Source organism: Myripristis murdjan, chromosome 11 (genome assembly GCF_902150065.1).
Source record: "Myripristis murdjan chromosome 11, fMyrMur1.1, whole genome shotgun sequence".
Taxonomy (NCBI): domain Eukaryota; kingdom Metazoa; phylum Chordata; class Actinopteri; order Holocentriformes; family Holocentridae; genus Myripristis; species Myripristis murdjan.
The window spans coordinates 2,139,391-2,158,772 of record NC_043990.1 but is presented as its reverse complement, the minus strand read 5'-3'; the positions used below and the strand labels follow the sequence as shown (position 1 = coordinate 2,158,772).

Sequence of the window (19,382 nt, the reverse complement as noted above, 5' to 3'; positions counted from 1 at the left end):
AGTGCGTAAATGTAAACTAAATTTTTCAGTGGGTAAGTAAAACCTTGGTACTTTGAAGGTCATGTGGCTCTCAACCTTTATTTTTAACAGTGAAACTTGTCTGTTGCCATGGTTGAGCAGTGATGCCTGTCTGTTGCCACGGTTACTGAGCTCAGAGAGGGAGGAGAAACCTTGAAGACCAGTTTCATCAAATCTCTTCCACTGCTGAATCATCTGAGAAAGATCCTCAGAACCAGCAGCCACGACGTCCTGGGTTCAAACCCGAGCACAGGCTGTTTCCTGTCTCTCTCTACAGTGCCTATCAAATAAAGCAGAAAGGCCAAAAAAAAAAAAAAGAGTGAGATAGTCCATGCAGGGAGATGGACAGGGAGGATGGACAGCGTGTATGTCAGAGGACCTTCACATGAGTTCCATTCCCGTTTCCAGTGAGATCTTTCATTTGTGACTGAGACTGTGCCCATTAAAAAAATTACATAAATAGTGAAGCAACAGAAAAAAAATGAATTTGTGGTACAAAACAAACATGCAAGGAAATGTGTGGGTATGTGCAAATTGTGCAGCTTACAGTGGCGCCATTCAGAGACAGCTGTCAGAGGCAATGCATTGTCAGGTGTTTACTGCCACCTAGTGGTTCAGTTGGAGACTGTATTGAACTTGTTGGTTCCCTACAGCAATGACAATAATTAGATTTCATTATAAAACTGTCATTATTATAGTCCTCGAGTGATCCATAACCAATAATGGTGTGACACTTTTATCTCTGAAATTCTTCACTGTGGAAACTTCTGTTTTGTTCAGTATTACTGTCCAAAACCACTGGTGCTACTTCCACTACTACTACTACTACTTCCACTACTACTACTACTACTACCTCTTCTACTACCATTACTTCTGCCACCACCACTACTACTACCACTACTACCTCTACTACTACTACATCTTCCACCACTACTAGTACCTCTACTATCACTACTACTACTACCACTACTACTGCCACCAGCACTACTACTACCAGTACTATTTCTACCTCTATGACTACCACTACTACTACGATTACTACTACCACCCCCACTACTACTACTACTACTACTCTTTCTACTACTACTACTGCTACCACAACTACTACTTCCACTACTACCACTACTACTTCTACCTCTACCACTAACACCACTAAAACTACTCTCTCTACTACTACTACTACAACCACTGTTACTGCCGCCACCTCTATTACTACCACTACCAGTCCTGCTACCACTTCTACTACCTCTACCATGACTACTATGACTACCATTACAACTACTACCATGACTAATACTACTACTACTACCACCACTACTACTACTGCTACTACCACAGTAACTACTACTACCACCACTACCACTGCCACCACTACTACTACTATTACTACTATTACTACTATGGCTACTGCTACTGCTGCTGCTGCATCTTCTGCTACTGCTACCTCTGCTATTATATTATGTATATTGTCACTGCTAATTAATAGTAGCCTACTTTTGGGAGTATTAATTAGTATCCACACAGTACTGGTGTTTTATATCTTTGACCAGAGCTTCTCAACCTTTTTGGTGGGTGACCTCCTGAAGAGTGGCGGCTTTTTCAGGGTGTTTTATCGCTGAATTTTTAGAAGAGGCCGAAAAATCATCCATACTGTACACATGTGGATACCTGTGTGTGTGTGTGTGTGTGTGTGTGTGTCTGTGTGTGTGTGTGTTGGTCCTCAGTGAACTGTTTCAGTCCCTGCAGTAGCTTCCAGCTGCAGCAGTCACTTCAGTTTCTGTTCAGTCTGACTGAGGGAGGTTTTTGTACGATGCTTTTTCACTGTGTGAACACAGCTTGACTGTTAATAGAGTGGTAACTCTGACAGTAGTAAACTGCTGCATCTTCAGCCTGGACTCCACTGATGGTCAGAGTGAAGTCGACTCCATTTCCTCCTCCACTTCCAGTGAATCTGGAGGAAATTCCTGATAATCTCTCTGATGTTAGTCTGATCAGTAGTTTAGGAACTTCTCCAGGTTTCTGTTGGTACCAAGCCAGGTAATACTTTGAGCCAGAGTAGTGAGTAACTGTTGGATTGGCCTTACAGTCAATGGAGACAGTTTGACCAATCTGGACTGATTTGGCTGCTGACTGAGTCAAGACAACATTTTGTCCAAAAGACCCTGAAGAGAGAGAAGAAACACAGGAGATGAGATGTTGAGGTGAAACTCAGCTGCACTCCAAATGATTTTCACATCACAGAAAAATGATTTTCCTCACCCTGAGTGAAGCAGAGGAGAGTCCAGATGAGGATGGCGCTCAAAGTCATGTTTGGATGAGGAGGATTTCTGGGGCTTCTGTTGTCATGAAGGACAGCTGTCAGTCATCCAGTCTTCAACTCTCAGGACTATAAACTCTCCCAGAGCACTGGAGCATGGTGCTGCTGATGCAAAGTGGCTCTCTATGGAAATGCTCTGACCGACTCCAACAGGGACACACATTACTCTCCAATGACTCTTTACTGACATTTTAATAAAGAGAGTTTATATTTACATTTGGCTTGACATGTTTACTTCAAACTGTGTTTTATTGTGACACAGTTTGATAGATTTTATCTTTATTACATCAGCTAAGTTTCACAAGGTAAAATGACTTTTGGTCAGGTCATTCCTTTCACAGTGAGAGAGCCGTGTCATCGAGACAACCATGAGGTTTTCAATTAATCAGTCACTCTCTGGACTTTTAGTGGAAAAACAAAACTGATTGTTGGAAAAAAGGTCCTGCATACATGTTTAATATCATATGATTCATTAAATCCTGTTTCTTGCTTTGACCATGATGTCTGACTCACAGTTGCTTTATTGCACTTTTCTTTGCACATTTTGGACAAACTGAGAAAAGTCCACAACTTACATGTCAGAAAAGAGTGAAAGGAGCATTACTTCCTTTGCTGTGTTATACTATACTGATTGGTACATTTCACTTTTTAACCTGAAATTCTGAGCTCAGTGAAAACTAACTTGAGCAGAATATGGATAAAGATGAGGGAAAGAAAAAAAATCAATTTTAAAGTCCCCAAACCCCAAACCCAAATGTGTGTGAGGCCTGACATCTGCTGGCGGACATCAGGACACTGAATCGGTGACATGCTATTGGCTGGTTCCAGGTGATGTCATCTGCTGCAGAGTACAACAGGTGGTGACATCACCTGGCTGGAACCACAGATCAGCCAATTACAGTTGGCCAGTTGAGCTCACAACTTCTCATAAGTAGACATGAGGCCTTAAAGGACCATCCCAGTGACTCTGAATGTTCAGTGTCAAATCTACAAAATGTTCCTGCTGATCTTTTCCCAAAGCAAGCAGTGGTATTTAAGAACTCACATATAATTTATCCTCCCTTTAATTACAGCCATTGGTTTCCATTCATTCCACTATGATATGAAAATGGACTTTCAGAGACTTCAAGATGTCATTCAGCAGTGGTTTGGGGGTTGGCATCAGGGCAGCTCACTTTGCTCCATGTTGTTGTGCTTTGAATGTTTCTGATTGGGCTTCTTCACTGGAACTGTCCTCTTCATTTGGGGGAACTTTCAGCTTGTTGAGGTGGGAGGTGGCTGTTTGAAGCTCACAGGGAAAACTGACACTGACACTATGAACAAGATATGTTCTCATCAACCGTGTGTGTGTGTGTGTGTGTGTGTGTGTGTGTGTCCTCGGTGAACTGTATCAGTCCCTGCAGTAGCTTCCAGCTGCAGCAGTCACTTCAGTTTCTGTTCAGTCTGACTGAGGGAGGTTTTTGTACGACGCTTTTTCACTGTGTGAACAGATACTGACTGTTGATATTGTGGTAACTCTGACAGTAGTAAACTGCTGCATCTTCAGCCTGGACTCCACTGATGGTCAGAGTGAAGTCACTCCCTGATCCACTGCCTGTAAAACGATCTGGAATCCCTGATTCTCGAGTATTAGTCCAGTAAATGAGCAGTTTAGGAGCTTCTCCATCTCTCTGTTGGTACCATGATAGATAGTATGAATTAACTTCATTACCATCATCATCATATTCAGTAACAGCAACATCAACATCCTGGCTGGTTTTACATGTGATGGTGACGGAGGCTCCCAGAGCAGCCCTCACTGCTCCAGGCTGAGTGACTGTGACCTGGCCTCTGGACTCTGAGGACACACAGACAAAAACACAAAGCAGCGTCATGCTTTTCTCCGCTTCATTTCAGAGGGACGGATCTTCATAGAGGAGAGGACTTTGATTCTCTGGACTTTACCTGTCAAGCAGCAGCAGAGGAGAGTCCAGATGAGGATGGAGCTCAAAGTCATGTTTGGATGAGGAGGATTTCTGGGGCTTCTGTTGTCATGAAGGACAGCTGTCAGTCATCCAGTCTTCAACTCTCAGGACTATAAACTCTCCCAGAGCACTGGAGCATGGTGCTGCTGATGCAAAGTGGCTCTCTATGGAAATGCTCTGACCCACTCCAACAGGGACACACATTACTCTCATCAGGATGTTAATCAATGGATCAATTTAATCAATTTAACAAACTGTTGATTGAGCTGTTTTTTTTTTTTTTTTTTTTTTTTTTTTTATCTTGATATGTGTAACATTTTTCCCTAAGAATTTCTTCTCTGTTGTTTTATTGTGGCAGAATTTGATCAATTTCTGCTGTGACTGACTGAAAAATGTTTCCTGTTCTCATGTCACTGCTGTACAACTTTTACAACACAGACATCAAAGCTTGATAAATAGAAAAAGTCCGTTTATAGCAAGAGGATTCATCTTTCATCATTTATCTTCACTAGTGAAACTTGTCTGTTGCCATGGTTCAGCAGTGATGCCTGTCTGTTGCCATGGTTACTGAAGTTGGAGGGAAATGAAAAACTGAAGATTCCCCTTTTGAACATTAAAACAAACTTGCAATGGTGAGGGGAAAATTTACCAGGATCTGAAATAAAAAGCAGGGTGTCATCAGCAAAAAAGGGATTCAACATAAAAGCGATCTTTACAAACCAACCACATAAAAGTCATACCCTAACCATGGACACCCTCCATGTGTTTCCCTTTCAAATAAAAGCTTGAAGACTGTGACTCATTTCTAAATATGAATATCTGTTGTGTAAAATATAGTACTTTTATCCATTTTATAAAGGCTGCTCTAAAATAACTTAAGCAAAGTAAATGATTGAAAGTGTGTGCGTGTGTTTGGACTGAATCAGTCATCACAGTCTTGAAGGTTGGGAAGGAACAGCTCAGTGGATGGAAAAAATGACTTTAAGAAGGTCAGAGGTCAAACATAAACACAGCTGTACACATACAAACATGGCAAAGAATATTCATCTGTGCATCTAGATCATTTAAAGTAGTTAAACCGCCCAAACCGCTCCACCGAGGACGCCATATCCACTACACTCCACCTGACCCTGGAACACCTGGAAAACAAGAACGCACTGGTCCGAATGCTGTTTGGGGATTTTAGCTCGGCCTTTAATACCATAATCCCACAGCATCTGATCAACAAAATGGGCCCACTCGGACTGAACACTCCCCTGCAAAATTGGATACTGGACTTTTTGACAGACAGGCCTCAATTTGTACAGGGAGGAAATAACAGGTCAGACACTGTCATGGTGAGCACAGGCTCTCCACAGGGGTGTGTTCTCAGCCCCCTACTTTACACCCTGATGACCCACGACTGTTGTGCAAAGTACATCACAAATTACATCATCAAGTACGCGGACGACACAACGGTGGTGGGGCTCATCCAGGACGGCAAGGAGAAGCACTACAGAGATGAGGTGGAACTTTTTGCAAACTGGTGTAGCAATAACAACCTGCTCCTGAATGTGGAGAAAACCAAAGAACTGGTGATTGATTTCAGGAGGAAACGGCCGGTGCACACCCCTCTTTACATGAAGGAGACTTCTGTGGAGATCGTCCCACATATCAAGTTCCTGGGGGTCCACGTAGCAGACAACCTCACCTGGTCCCTGCACACCTCCTCCACTGTTGAAAAGGCTCACCAGCGCCTGCACCTCCTGAGAAGGTTAAAGAGAGCATACCTTAGTCCATCAATCCTCACCACCTTCTACAAAGGCACCATTGAGAGTGTGCTAACCAGCAGCATCTCTCTGTGGCATGAGAGCAGCAGTGCCTCAGACAGAAAGGCACTGAGAAGAGTGGTGAGGTCAACAGAAAAAAATATTGGAGTCACGTTGCCACCTGTTGGAGACCTGGCGAAACAACGCTGCCTGGTGAGGGCAACAAGAATCACCAGGGGCCCCACTCACCCCTCTCATGGACTGTTTTACCTCTGCTATCTATTTATTACGTTTTGGTTCTGCACATAAATCTTGCACATATATTTGATATTTCCTACATACATATTTATATATTTATACTGCCTCTCTCTGATTCTTTTATCCTTGTTCTTTTTATTCCTTTAGTTTTTATGGTGTTTATCCAATCTTTCTATTTTGACCAATGCATCGTTTTTTCGTTTCACAGTGCATCTCTGATGTAATGTCGAAATGACAGTAAAGGAATCTGAATTAGAATTAAAGTAGTTAAAGTAGTTTAAATCAGGTAGGATCAACTAAGATGGTGAGAAAATATTGTAACCAGGATGTTCATTATGTTTACACTAAAATATGCATTGAAATCTTATTATTAACATGACACAGTCTCACTCAGTGTTGACAAAATATAAAGATGTTTGATTTGTTTGCAGGAATAATACTTACCATTTTAAAGTATTAAAACTAAACAGTTTTCCTACATGTGGAAAGCCTCTGGGTGTCACATCTCCTGGTTTTGAATCAGTTTTGTCTGTTTCTCTTTTGTTCACCGGTCATCCCCTGACTCTATTTTTGTGTTTGCCTTTTGTGTCTGTTGGTTGTGTTTGTCTCCCTGCACTTCCTGTATTCCCAGCCCTCCTTGTGTCAGTCCTGTCATCCGCCTCACCTCTCCTGCTCTCCCCTGTCTCCAGGCGACTTTAGAGGGCAGCTGCTGTTGGGAGGAGGCTGTTTGAAGTTCAGAGGGGAAACTGGTAGAGACATTATGAACAAGTTTATAACTTCTCATCTGCAAAGTGCTGTACATGTGTGTGTGTGTGTGTGTGTGTGTGTGTGTGTGTGTGTGTGTCCTCAGTGAACTGTATCAGTCCCTGCAGTAGCTTCCACACTGCAAAAAGTCAAAATCTTACCAACATTATTTGTCTTATTTCAAGTAAAAATGTCTTATTTCTAGTCAAAATATCTCATTACACTTAAAATGAGACATGATCGTCTCAGAAATAACTTGTTTTTAGACAATTTTCACTTGTTTCAAGTGAAAATTTACTTGAAACAAGAAACAAATTCTGCCAATGGAACAAGCAAATTTTTAGTTGTGACACAAGTGAACAAATAAAAATTTGCTTGTTCCATTGGTAGAATTTGTTTCTTGTTTCAAGCATATTTTAACTTGTTTCAAGTAAATTTTCACTCGAAACAAGTTAAAATTGTCTAAAATCAAGTTACTTCGGTGACGATCATGTCTTATTTTAAGTGTAATGAGAAATTTTGACTAGAAATAAGACATTTTTACTTGAAATAAGCCAAATAATCTTGGTAAGATTTTGACTTTTTGCAGTGCAGCTGCAGCAGTCACTTCAGTTTCTGTTCAGTCTGACTGAGGGAGGTTTTTTCACTGTGTGGACAGAGGCTGACTGTTGATAAGATATTCACTTAGACAGTAGTAAACTGCTGCATCTTCAGCCTGGACTCTACTGATGGTCAGAATGAAGTCACTCCCTGATCCACTGCCTGTAAAACGAACTGGAATCCCTGATGCTCGAGTATTAGCCCAGTAAATGAGCAGTTTAGGAGTTTCTCCATCTCTCTGTTGGTACCAGCCTAAAATGTGTTTGCTGCTCGACACATGAACATTCTGGCTGGTTTTACATGTGATCTTGACGGAGGCTCCCAGAGCAGCCCTCACTCCTCCAGGCTGAGTCACTGTGACCTGGCCTCTGGACTCTGAGGACACACAGACAAAAACACAAAGCAGCGTCATGCTTTTCTCCGCTTCATTTCAGAGGGACGGATCTTCATAGAGGAGAGGACTTTGATTCTCTGGACTTTACCTGTCAAGCAGCAGCAGAGGAGAGTCCAGATGAGGATGGAGCTCAAAGTCATGTTTGGATGAGGAGGATTTCTGGGGCTTCTGTTGTCATGAAGGACAGCTGTCAGTCATCCAGTCTTCAACTCTCAGGACAGTTAATATTTACATTTGGCTTGACATGTTTACTCAAAGAATGTCCTCTGTTGTGTTTTATTGTGGCACAGTTTGAACGATTTTTTAACTTATTATATCATCTCGGTTTCACAAAGTAAAATGAATGTTGGTTAGGTCATTCCTTTCACATTGAGAGAGCCGTGTCATCGAGACAACCATGAAGTTTTCAATGAATCAGTTGCTCTCTGGACTTTTAGTGGAGAAACAAAACTGATTGTTGAAAAAAAGTTTCTGCATACATGTTTAATATAATTTGATTCGTTAAATTCTGTTTCCTGCTTTCACCATGATGTCTGACTCACAGCTGCTTTATTGCACTTTTCTTCACACATTGTGGACAAACTGAGAAAAGTCAACAACTTACATGTCAGAAAAGAGTGAAAAGAGCATTACTTCCTTTGCTGTGTTATACTATACTGATTGGTACATTTCACTTTTTAACCTGAAATTCTGAGATCATTGAAAACTAACTTGGGCAGAATGTGGAAAAAGATGACGGAAAGAAAAATTAATCAATCTTAAAGTCCCCAAACCCAAATGTGTGTGAGGCCTGACATCTGCTGGCGGACATCGGGATACTGAATCGGTGACATGCTATTGGCTGGTTCCAGGTGATGTCATCTGCTGCAGAGCACAACAGGTGGTGACATCACCTGGCTGGAACCACAGATCAGCCAATTACAGTTGGCCAGTTGAGCTCACAGCTTCTCCTAAGTAGACATGAAGCCTTAAAGGACCATCCCAGTGACTCCGAATGTTCAGTGTCAAATCTACAAAATGTTCCTGCTGATCTTTTCCTAAAGCAAGCAGTGGCATTTAAGAAGTCACATATAATTTATCCTCCCTTTTATTACAGCCATTGGTTTCCATTCATTGCACTATGACATGTAAATGGACTTTCACAGACTTCAAGCTGTCATTCAGCAGTGATTTGGGGGTCGGCATCAGGGCAGCTCACTTTGCTCCATGTTGTTGTGCTTTTAATGTTTCTGATTGGGCTTCTTCACTGGAACTGTCCTCTTCATTTGGGGGAACTTTCAGCTTGTTGAGGTGGGAGGTGGCTGTTTGAAGCTCAGAGGGAAAACTGACACTGACACTATCAACAAGATGATATGTTCTCATCAACTGTGTGTGTGTGTGTGTGTGTGTGTGTGTGTGTGTCCTCAGTGAACTGTATCAGTCCCTGCAGTAGCTTCCAGCTGCAGCAGTCACTTCAGTTTCTGTTCAGTCTGACTGAGGGAGGTTTTTGTACGACGCTTTTTCACTGTGTGAACAGACGCTGACTGTTGATAACGTGGAAACTCTGACAGTAGTAAACTGCTGCATCTTCAGCCTGGACTCCACTGATGGTCAAAGTGAAGTCACTCCCTGATCCACTGCCTGTAAAACGTTCTGGAATCCCTGATGCTCGATCACTAGCCAAGTAAATGAGCAGTTTAGGAGCTTCTCCATCTTTCTGTTGGTACCATGATAAACCGTCTATATTAACTTCATTACCATCATCATCGTAGTCAGTAACAGCATAAACATTCTGGCTGGTTTTACATGTGATGGTGACGGAGGCTCCCAGAGCAGCCCTCACTGCTCCAGGCTGAGTCACTGTGACCTGGCCTCTGGACTCTGAGGACACACAGACAAAAACACAAAGCAGCGTCATGCTTTTCTCCGCTTCATTTCAGAGGGACGGATCTTCATAGAGGAGAGGACTTTGATTCTCTGGACTTTACCTGTCAAGCAGCAGCAGAGGAGAGTCCAGATGAGGATGGAGCTCAAAGTCATGTTTGGATGAGGAGGATTTCTGGGGCTTCTGTTGTCATGAAGGACAGCTGTCAGTCATCTAGTCTTCAACTCTCAGGACTATAAACTCTCCCAGAGCACTGGAGCATGGTGCTGCTGATGCAAAGTGGCTCTCTATGGAAATGCTCTGACCCACTCCAACAGGGACACACATTACTCTCATCAGCACGTTTCTAAATTGATTCATTCATAATTGAGTATAATACCTCAGTTTTTCTTTTTCTAGATTTTTGCAGAAGAACTAATATATTAATGTACATTTACACTGAGCTCTCAAAGTAAACAAATACAATTTTCTACTAGAATAGTAAAAAAAAATGTATTTTTCAGTACATTTTTTTTAGATCCAGCTCTTTAAATAAAGTAATAGCCTATATATGATCTGATGCGGAGCAGAAATTTTAAAAATATTTATTCCCAGTGCCATGTAAAGTATGTCAGCTCCTATCATGTTTGTGCTCTGATGTGCATGAGAGGCTTCTTAAAGGGAAGTGAAACAGTGTGTGAGTGAGTGACTGCTGGAGCATAAAAACCATCTGACAGAAACTCCTTAAAGCCTGATGCTTCAGAAGCATCAGCTTCTTCTCCAAGCAGCTGACTGCTGCTCCAAGCCTCATCCAGACGGCCCAAAATGTCTCTGCTCTATAGAGGCCTCCAACATCAGGAGTCCGTTTTGCCTTCCCATCATCTTTCTCTCAACACTGCTTCTTCTCTCCATTTCTATCAACATTATTCCCTGAGGTTGACACCACCCACATAACGCCCACACACTCAAGCCAAGTTTCTGCTGGCCTCCTTCACTTTTCTCACATCTTCCATATTCAGAGCCTCAACCATAGAGCTCCACCTGTCTGCTTCCCCCTGCATATTCCACCTGTTGTTCTCCTCACAATGTTCTGGTCTTCTCTCTGAAATGGACAGAGACCAATCAAACCCACCCACCTCATGTTTATTCATCAGATGTATCCGTCTCTCAGTCCATTTGAAAGCCTGGCAAACTGCCTCTCCCTTTAAAGATCTGAGATTCCTGTTCTTTCTGATCTGCTCTTCAGCTCAGAAAGCGCTCACCTAGCTACCTGCCCCTGGTTCCATTCACACTGACGGCAAATCCTCCACGTCCAAAATCAAGCTGCTTCTACAGCCGTTCCTTCAGCATTGGAGTCACTATTCCAGCTTCTCACCATGGTGTTTCTCAACACATTATCCTCGTCATGAGTCACTTGTCTTCAGCAGTTTTTCTCTGTTGCCACTCAGATGTGAAAGACCTTTGTTATTCACAGTCACCTCTATCTTCTCAGCAAGGTTTTGGGGGTCCGCTGTTCCCTGGAGGATCATTCAAATAGTTGTGTGTGTTTGCATATGTGTCCTGCCTCTCTGCTCTCCACCCGTTAAGAGGCCAGTGTTGATCAGTGGCTGTCCAGGCCTTTCAGAGCCACTGACACGCCGGCAGCACAATAATGATGTCACAGATTCTCCTGCTGGGCACCCTGGGGCTCCTTGTTCAGGGTGAGACTCTTCTGAAAACTTGGCTTCAGGATGACACCAGCTTTACCACAATCATCTTCTGCTGTGATGGAGAAACACTGACTGTTCTCCATGTTAAAGAAATCATCCTCTTTCATTTTCATATTCATCATCTTTCTCCAAGCTGTATTTGTCTCAATAACCCTTCTGCTCTTTCTGATATTTTCCAGATTCATCAGGAGAAATCACTGTGACTCAGTCTCCTGGATCTCAGTCTGTTAGTCCAGGACAGACTGTCTCTATCAGATGTAAAGCCAGTTCACATGTCAGTAATGACATCGCCTGGTACCTTCAGAAACCTGGAGAAGCTCCCAAACTCCTGATATATGATGCTACAAGCCGTCAGTCTGGAGTTTCAAGTCGTTTTAGTGGAAGTCAATCTGGGACTGACTTCACTCTGACCATCAGTGGAGTCTAGGCTGAAGATTCAGGAGTTTACTATTGTCAGCAGGAATACAGCTACCCGTTCACACAGTGAAACAACGTCGTACAAAAACCTCCCTCAGCTGGAGAGGAACTGATCTGACTCAACAGCTGTAGAGATACTAAAAAACTAGAGAATTTGCAGAGAAGACACAAAAGGAGAAGTGTTAGATTTTAAATTTAATTTCATTTTTCGGAGAGATAGTGTTTACGAAAAGGGACTATTTGTTTTGTTTTAGTGTCATGAGATCATTTGAATATTTTACAGTACCTGAAACAATTTGTGTATTTTTGAGACGGTCTTCCACCAAAAATCAACCCCTCAGGTACAAGCAACTTATTATGAACTATAGTTATCTATAGCTTTAATAATAAACGACCTCTACCGATCGTATAAATAAGAACAATGTGATGTGTAGGAAAGTGATGTGACGTGCCGTAGTATAGCTGGTGACAAAATCCATGTTTTGGTAGGTGGTTGTTGTGGTGGAAGGGTCACAACAAAACAGGACTTTCAGCTTGGAGATTGGAGTTGGATTCCTGCGTGAAGCGAGTCTGGTGTTCAGTTTGATTTTAGCTGTGAAGTAAGGATGTAGATTCTTGGTTTCCATGCATGTCAGTCCAGGGGCCTGGCTCACAAAATAAGTTCAACAAAGTCAAACTCTCGTCTCGTCCGCTTGCTTCACAAAACCTGACAATGACAATCATGACTAACCAGGAGCACGAAGGGAATTATCAGCTCTGTCAAACCAGGTTTTTCTCATTCATTTCTGAGTGTGTTCACACGAAAGAGGCAGAATTTGTAAGAAAAAGCCAATCACATGCCACATGGCGAGATCCAGATTGGACATTTTCGGATGAAATAAAATTAAAGTGACATTACATCACTGCAGCAGAAAAAGTAATTCATGAAGGACTGTGTCATTGAATATAAGAAGAAAACTGAAATTTGGAAAAAAAAAAAAAAAAAAGCCCTGATTTACTGCCAGGAGTAAAACTGCATGAAAATTCTACAAATATTTAAATATTTTTATAATAAATTATCTTAGAAAGCAAAGTGATTCTGCTGGTCTGTACACATGACACCATCTGAACAGCACAGACTGTATGTCAGCTCCATTGTCACTTTCATATGAATGCAGCAATTTTGTCCACACCAGGATCCTGTAGGAATGATGACTCATGACCTACCGATGTGGCAACAGTTACCATGGCAACCCTGGATGCTGAACATCAACACTGTAGATTAAAAAAACTCTCAGTTGAGTCAAATGTCTTCTTCTCTTGATATAAACATCAGGCATGTCCTTTGTCATCTGTTTTATTGGCCTCAATACTTCAGCCCCCTGTAGAGGCTTTAAACACACATGGAAGTATTTCAAGCAACAAAACTGTAAGTCACACTCAAAAGATATCACCATATGCAGATGATATCATGTTTTACTTTTATAATTGTGAATGATGTAAATGATAAAAAATGGCTATATGAGAGACGTGATTGTGCTTTATTTCACTAGAGAAAAAAATAGTCTCATTGCCAAAAATATTACAAATAAATGTAATCAATAGTGATCATTTTTCACATAGTTTGATGGCTGGTGATAATATATCAGTCAGTTGTTATAAAGTTTTAAAACTGAGGCTGATCTCAGTGAGTTTGTTGTTTTCAAAGTGAGAGAGCCGTGTCTCTCTACAGTCAGATGCCCCTTTTCCACTAGTACCTACTCAGCTCGACTCAGCTCGACTCGGCTCGACTCTACTCGGTTTAAGAGCTTTACCATTAGGTCGTAGTACCTGCTAGCAGGTCCCATTTTAGCACCTACTCAGCCGGGGTTCCAAGCGAGCTGAGTCGAGCTGAAAATGTGACGTTAACGCCGTGCAGGCAACTGATTGGACAGGGAGTGACGAGAGCGACTCCCGCACGAAAACAAAACCCGACATTTAAAAAAAAAAAAAAAAAAACGGCAACAGCGGCCGTGTGCATTGATCGTCAGTGAAGTTGTCAAAGTCGGAAAATGGCAAGCAAACCGCTACCGCGGTCAAATAAAGACGTGGAGACTTTTCTGAGCTTGGTGGCGGCCCAAAGAATCCAGAGGGAGCTGGACGGTGCGCTGCCTTGCTATGACGACGGCGAGGTGCTACTCAATTGTAATGGAAAACCACCTAAACCGTGTCGAGGCGAGTAGAGTCGAGCCGAGGCGAGCCGAGTCGAGCCGAGTAGATACTAATGGAAAAGGACCAAGAGGTTTTTGTATGGCGCCTCAACGAGTTTGTATCACTGTGGTACACTTTTGGTGGAGGAACCAGACTGGATGTTGGAAGTAAGTGTAATTATTTCATGTTCTTACCAATCTATGTCCCAAAATATTTATTTTTCATATACTTTGAAATAAATAAAATGAAATACTGTACGTTCCGTGTTAACATCTGATTTTAAACTAACAGTGATCTCTAAGTAGTAAAAACAGAGGAGACTTTGAAAAACTGCATCCAAATGATCGAACAAATGTCTTTGAGTTTATTTAAGTTAACTAAAATGAAGATAATTGGTACCAGAAGAGAGAGCATTTATTCCAGATTATTTCCTTAAAGGGGCATTTTGAGGGCTTGTAGTTGTTGCTTTCTCTGACAAAGTGAGAGAGCCGTGTCTCTCTACAGTCAGAGGTTTTTGTACGGCGGCTCAATGAGTTTGTATCACTGTGGTTGACTTTTGGTGGAGGAACCAGACTGGATGTTGGAAGTAAGTTTCTGCACAAATATTAAATATCATTTAATGTGTTACTGCTGCTGGGTTACTTTTATTCTTCTGTGTGTGTTAGTGGTTGGTTTTAACATGTATTTTGTTCATTTCCATCACATATAGTCACTGTTTTTTCTTGCCTGTTTTTCTCCTTAACCCCTTAGTTTGACTAAGTACTTCTTTAGATTGTTCATTATAAATTGTGAAAAATGTTTCAAACGTCAAAGTTAGAAAAGTTGAATGCAAAGCTTTGGTTCCTTTGACCACATTGATTTTAATTTAGTATTTTTACATGACATGTGAAGCTGAATGAAAATTAATTTGAACAGAGTGGAGATCAAGATTAAAATCTGAAAATGTAGCCAAATTTCAGATTCTTAATTTCATCTCATATATGTTTTACACATATGGGATGAAAATAATTTGATGCATTACTTTTTATATTGATTAACAGAATTTTTTGGCTCCACCATCTTTTTGCCTGAAAATGATCAACAAAAGTTTATTCAAATTATAGATAATCTTGTTCAGATTACTTCAAAACAGCCACTATTTTAATGTGCATTACTTTTGACTTTAAACAAAGCACAATTTGTACTGACAAAAACTGTAAATTGTTGAAACTGTGAAATTTTGAATTTGTTTCTATTCCTTAAATTATTTAGGAAAAATAGCATAAGTGATGAGTGATAAATCATCTTTATTTTTATCTGTTATATGTATTGATGTATTTGTGTTCATATGAGGACTCTTTCTGTGCTGATGTGCATGAGAGGCTTCTTACAGGGAAGTGAAACAGGGTGTGAGTGAGTGACTGCTGGAGCATAAAAACCATCTGACAGAAAGTCCTTAAAGGGGAAAATGGACTCTCACACAGTAAAGGTGTCCAACCGCTCGCTGACTGACTGCCAGCTACTTATTTCCCACCCTCTAAGCTGATTGGTGTCTCCTAGGTGACGCCCCTCCCACCCTGACGGTGCTGCCCCCCTCCAGCGAGGAGCTGCGGCAGGGGAGGGCCACGCTCATGTGCCTGGCCAACAAGGGCTTCCCCTCAGACTGGAGGCTGGCCTGGAAGGTGGACGGCAGCAGCAGCAGCAGCAGCAGCTGGGAGCAGAGCAGGAGCCCCGGGGTGCTGGAGAAGGACGGCCTCTACAGCTGGAGCAGCACCCTGAGGCTCACTGCAGACCAGTGGAGGAAGCTGGGCTCTGTCACCTGTGAGGCCACCCAGGGCTCCCAGGCTCTGCAGGCCGAGACACTGAGGAGAGACCAGTGTTCCCAGTAACTGACCTGACTCACTGGGACTTCTGCTACTGGTTTCACTCTGCAGCTGCTCTCACTCATGCCTCTCACTCATGCCTCTCTCTCTCTCTCTCTCTCTCTCTCTCTCTCTCTCTCTCTCTCTCTCGCTCGCTCTCTCTCTGTTTCTCTATTAAATCTTGAAATAACCATTTGCTTTTCTTGCTGTAATGCTGATACTCTCTATATATTAAAATAATAATAAAAAAAATCTTTTTACCAAATAAGTTGTGTCCTTTGTCCTGATAAACACTGATATTAAATTATTATATTATATTAGACACACATTACTCTCATCAGGACGTTAATCAATGGATAATTTTCAATAAACTCCTGATAAATAATATTCCTAAGTTATATTTCCATTGGTTTAGTTTGATGACTCAATATGTTTTCAAGATGGTTTTATGTGTGATAATTGATGTCTTCCAAAGCTCTTAACAAAGACTAAAGACGATGGAAATGGATCATAGAAAATAAAGATTTTCTCTGATCAAAATTTCAACAGCCTGCTGTAGTAGAAGTAGAATATATTCAGTTAGTTTTCAATTGTGAAGCCTGTCTGTTGGTGTCGTTCAGTGGCAAACACAACTGCAGTAAACGATGGTGAGATGTTGGTTTCTGCACACACACACAAAAAAAAGTGGTAAAAAAGACTAAATGGCCTCACATTCTTGTCCCAGTGCGTAAATGTAAACTACATTTTTCAGCGGGTAAGTAAAACCTTGGTACTTTGAAGGTCATGTGGCTCTCAGCCTTTATTTTTCACAGTGAAACTCGTCTGTTGCCATGGTTGAGCAGTGATGCTTGTCTGTTGCCATGGTTTCTGAGCTCAGAGAGGGAGGAGAAACCTTGAAGACCAGTTTCATCAAATCTCTCCCACTGCTGAATCATCTGAGAAAGATCCTCAGAACCAGCAGCCTCGGGTTCGAACCCGAGTTTCCTGTCTCTCTCTACGGTGCCTGTCAAATAAAGCAGCAAGGGAAAAAAAAGAGTGAGAAAGTCCATGCAGGGAGATGGAAAGGGAGGATGGACAGCGTGTATGTCAAGTTCCATTCCCGTTTCCAGTGAGATCTTTCATTTGTGACCGAGACTGTGCCCATAAAAAAAAAAAAAAAAAAAAAAAAAAAAACATCAATAGTGAAGCAACAGAAAAAAAAAATGAATTTGTGGTACAAAACAAACATGCAAAAACATGTGTGGGTATGTGCAAATTGTGCAGCTTACAGTGGCGCCATTCAGATACAACTGTCAGAGGCAAAGCATTGTCAGGTGTTTACTGCCACCTAGTGGTTCAGTTGGAGACTGCATTGAACTTGTTGGTTCCCTTCAGCAATGACAATAATTAGATTTCATTATAAAACTGCCATTATTATAGTCCTCGAGTGATCCATAACCAATAATGGTGTGACACTTTATCTTTGAAATTTTTGTTTAGTATTATTGTCCAAAACCTCTGGTGGTGCTACTACTACTGCTACTACTACTACTACCTCTACTACTACTACCACTACTAATGCCACCACCACTACTACTACCACTGCTACTACCACTACTACTACTACTGCTAATGCCACCACCACTACTACTACTACTACTACTACCTCTACTATCACTACTACTACTACCACTATTACCACTACTACTGCCACCAGCACTACTACTACTACTACCACTACTACTTCTATCTCTACTACTACCACTACTACTACAATTACTAGTGTTGTAGTACTCGAGATCGGTCTTGGTCTCGAGACCGGTCTCGATACCACTTTTTGAGGGTCTCGGTCTCATCCCGAAATCTAAGGCATTTTCACTCGGTCTTGTCTCGGTCTCAGACTGGGCGGACTCGGGATTTTTGATCAAGACCGGTCGAGACCAGGCTCTCAATACTTTGATAAGAGAAAAAAGAAAAGTGCAGCCTCTGCCTTCCCAGTGTCACACAGCCTTTGCAACACCTTGAGTGACACGCCCCCTGAACACAAGAGTGGATAAAGATGGCTGGAGAATTGGTGCTTATGTTTGGCGTCCCGGGAAATCGCCATGAAAAATGTCAGCAAACTCTGGCTGGCTTTCTCTCTTGTTGCATAAGTTCTTCATGGCCATTAGGGTATTTTGGTAGTCCTTAAATTGACAATTAAATGTTTCGCAATTTGTCCCGTATTTTCATAAATGCCACATACACGTCTGTCACACACACATCAACACTGAATAATGAACCAAATAAAACACAGGAAATGTTAAAGGCAGCTAATGTAATTGTGGCAGGACCCGCTTAGTGAGGAGCTGACGCGAGGTACAGCGGATAGAGCTCCACCTCCCGTGGCTGTGTCTCTCTCTCTGTGACTGTCTGCCTGCCTACCCGCTCCTGTCATGGGTTGCCTAGTTACACACACGGATGCTGCGCACTGCGCGCACCAGGGCACCCGCGTGTTTTAAAGATGTCGGCTACAACCGACACTCCACCACGTCTCCAAAAGCAAAAACATTTGCTAAAGTACAGACGTGAATGCGAAGAGGGAGAACCCGTGGCCTGACAGCATCAGTGGCAATGAGTAGGCCTACAAGGCAAATTGCAAGACGTGTTGGCAAGTGTTTTCTGTGCCTCATGGTGGACTGGCTGACGTGGGACATCATTATATGATCAACTTGATTTCCTATATGATTGTGTTTTTAGCAGAAGATGTCAGTGCTTATGCTGATGTGGGCATATACCCTACAGCACAGTTTCTCAAATGGGGCTACGAATACCCCTGGGGGTATGTGGAGGAACTCCAGGGGGTATGTGAGATTTTTAAAAATTATACAACACGTAGATCCAACCGAGCAATCTGGCTGGTCAATCAGACATTTAGAATATGCTCAAATGAGCATGACAGCAGGGCTAGCCGTGCTCAAATGAAAAATACCTCATCACTGAAAATATTACTCCGCCTATAGCTTATTGCCCGAGTCTGTGTGGTTTCTATGGCAACACGGAACGTTTCACTGAAACCCGCATCAAAAGCCACTGTCAGCTTTGTTAGTCTGCATAATGGACCGTTTTGTTGTCAATTTTGATTTCTTTGGAGACCTAAGTTTGGGTAAATGGCTGAACAAGGAAGACAAGACAGAAGAGGGCCATCAAATGTCTACAAGACTACCTGAAAAACACCGGGCAAACAGCTGATTTCGCAGGTGTAGGTAAAGAAGAGCTAAACAAATTAAAGCCCCATAAAATTCATGGAGGATCCGTGAATTTTGATCCTCAGGGCAGCTCACTTTGCTCCATGTTGTTGTGCTTTGAATGTTTCTGATTGGGCTTCTTCACTGGAACTGT

The 19,382-nt window shown here is 42.1% G+C and overlaps 1 pseudogene; it reads left to right on the top strand.

Annotated features, from left to right (window-relative positions):
* Window positions 1–11,537: 11,537 nt before the first annotated feature.
* LOC115367699 (Ig kappa chain V region Mem5-like) lies at window positions 11,538–16,084 on the top strand (annotated as a pseudogene).
* The last annotated feature ends 3,298 nt before the right edge of the window (window positions 16,085–19,382 follow it).